We start from the raw sequence: 3,283 nt of genomic DNA on the forward strand, positions 1-3,283 counted from the left end.
CCTCATTTTGTCACCAAGGGCTTAGTCCTGACTTAAGGGCACAGTTCAACTGCAGTCAAGCCTCTAGCAATCTAGTGAAATAAGTTTGAGAGAAATCTGGTTGTGTACTTTGCAGAAACACTACAATTCATTCAACAGAGGTTCCTATGGATGTAGTTTACATCTGTGCATTTTATGGAAAGGGCCAGGGATTTTTTTTTTCTGTTTTTTGGTTCCATAGACTCCAATGGATCAGAAGTGTGTATTGAACAATGCAAAATGCACCTGCATAGGTGTGAATCAGGCCTTACTTGTGGTTGCTCATTCATATTTCTAAATTCCAGTTGTTTGACAATAAAAATATTAAAGAGGTTGAAAGTGAATTATGCCGTTATATCAAAAGCTGCTAGACATGGTAATTATGATAAACAAAGGAGTAACAAAAGTTTCATAAGTGACTTTGTTTTTCCATTTCTGGGAAAGCCCCTTTTCATCACTTTACACGGAAATTTTCTCGCACTGGACACTGAGTATCTTTGTTTTTACCTTGGGATTGTGCATGAAATTGACAGATACCGATTGCCGATTTACCACAGTGTATTGCACAGTTTATACAATGTTGTCTTATGGGGTGCTTCACACCAGATACAGTCCAGTGCATTTTTAAGCTGCTTCAAAAAAAAAAATCACGCACAATGCTTTTCATGGATTGAAATGGCCCATGCTAACAAAAAAGTACAACATGCATTTGTTCGGTATAGAACGCATCTAGAACATGGCAAAATGGAGAACCGAGATTAAGAAAAAAAAAAAATAAACATAAAAAATTGGAACACAGAAAGCAGAAATTGTGGTGTGCGCCGGCCCTTAAAGTGCAAGTTCACCTTTAACAAAAAGCACTTTGTTATCCCATATGGGTATAGCGGCATAGTGTGCTAAATCTACCTTCCAGCCAGGACCCCCTTTCAGTTTAAAGAATGTACTTGAAATGTAATCGAAATAAAAAGAAGCCTTTGCCCTAGTTCAGGGGTGTCAAACTGGCGGCCCTCCAGCTGTTCCGAAACTACAAGTCCCATCATGCCTCTGCCTGTGAGAGTCATGCTTGTAACTGTTAGCCTTGCAATGCCTCATGGGACTTTTAGTTTTGAAACAGCTGGAGGGCCGCCAGTTTGACACCCCTGCGCCTAGTTTAACTGGAGGGAGTGCCATCCTGTTCTTTCTAGCTGCACATGTGCAGTGTGTACTCTCTCCTGTATCCTATGAGCACAGTGGCTGTGACAGAGAATATACCCCTGTGCATGTTCAGCCCAAAAAAACAAAATGGCGCTCCCTTGTGTGGCAGTAGAGGTTGCTAGTCCAAATGGCTGCTCCATCCCCACAATAACTCCAAATTTAGCAATCAAAGGCTGCAGAAGATTTTAAGGCTTCTCTTAATGCAGTTTTTACTATTTTTATTTTTTTTATATTAAAATGTTTATTAAAGTTTTACATCAAAATGACCAAAAACTCACATTCACATAATCTTTTACGATGCGAGAAGCTCAGTTCATAGTTATTCAAACAACCATAAATATCACGAAGAATCACCTTAAAGGGGTGTTCCAGCCTGTTTTTAAGTTTATTAAAAAAAGTCAGCAGCTACAAAAAGTGTAGCTTCTGGCTTTTAAACAAGACACTTACCTGCTCCACGGTTTCAGCTCCTCATCATTCATTCCTAGTGTGGGCACCCGGCAGTGACAGCTTTCGGCTTCACGGCCGGGCACCCACTGCGCATGCGCGAGCGGTGCGGTACGATTGGACAAGCGCTCGCCTACAGGGAGGGGCTGCAATAAGGCGATTAAGCCATTTGCCTTACCAGCCCGTCGGCGGAAGGAGAAAGTGGGACAGGAAGTCCCACTCCTCCTGAAGCCCCCACTCCCCCCCCAAAAAAATTACATGCCAAATGTGGCATGTAAGGGGGCAAGGAGTGGATTACGTGGAAGTTCCATTTTTAGGTGGAACTCGGCTTTAAAGTGGTTGTAAACCTTCTCATATACCCAGTGAAGTGAACAGCCTCAGGTGATAGACAAATCAAATCCTCCTACATAAGTTACTTGTTTATCTGCAGTCTTCTCCTCAAATCCTGCTTCTGTGAAGAGTACAGAAGAGAGGGTGGAGAGCTGCAGTTACAGACCTTATACACTGTGAGCTGATTGGAGGAAAGCGACACTCACTTTACATAGGCAGATGAATGAAGCAAAATGCAGAGCTGGATTCTGAATAGACAAGCTGTGTGCTCATCTCCCTCCCCCTCACAAATTCTCTCATGCATTGGGAAATTCTCAGAAATGACTAATGCTGATAACAGAGGAATGAAGCACCAGAGAGAGAAAAACACTTCACACTTTTGAGAGAGAAGTAAACACTACAAATATTTGTCCTTTGTTCACATTTCACGTCTGGGATTTACAACCGTTTTAATGCTTAGAATCCCAAATATCAATGATTCTTCGGTCACTCACCCTACAGAAAACAAAAAGATAAGGGAATATAATTCTCTCCCCTCTTCAAAAGTAAAAGTTCCTAAGCTGGAAACACGCCAGACAGTTTCCCTGCACCTGATCAGTACCCCTCGATCAATTCACTTAGAGGTTTTATGCCATTCTCAGAGAGCATTAGATATTGGTGAGCTCGAGAGGGAGGTCCACTTGACAAATCCTGTCTACTGGTGGAAAGCCTGGATTGCCAGAATCGGTGGTCATTGGTCTACATTAGTTGAGGTGGCTGTAGATTTTATTAAGTGATCCCAGGTTTTTAAAAGTGGTAAAAAGAAGGGTAGGTTAGTCTTTTTATTGGATGCTTTTTAGTAGACATCTAAGGCAATTACAAAAAAACAGGAGTGGGCATAGTAGAGCCTCTATCTGCACCCATTGTTTATGCTTTAAAGCAGGGGTATGCAACCTGGGGCCCTCCAGCTGTTGCAGAACTACGTGTCCCATCATGCCTCTGGGAGTAATTGTAACTGCCAACCTTGCAATGTCTCATGGGAAATTTAGTTCAACAGCTGGAGAGCTACTGGTTGCCTACCCCTGCTTTAAAGTACAATGCTAGATCTCAAAGGTCTAGCCATGAAAACAGCTTGACTACATTCTTAAAAACTGAAAGGGAGTCCTGTCTGGAAGGTAGGTATAGCACACTATGCTGCTATACCCGAATGGGGACAAGCAGAATGTGTTTTCTGGTGAACTCACCTTTTAAATGCCAGTTGTAAAGAGGATATTACTTGAAGGTTCATTACTGAAAAAGGATCACAAGAACAAGATTG

Source organism: Rana temporaria, chromosome 2 (assembly GCF_905171775.1).
Source record: "Rana temporaria chromosome 2, aRanTem1.1, whole genome shotgun sequence".
NCBI lineage: Eukaryota > Metazoa > Chordata > Amphibia > Anura > Ranidae > Rana > Rana temporaria.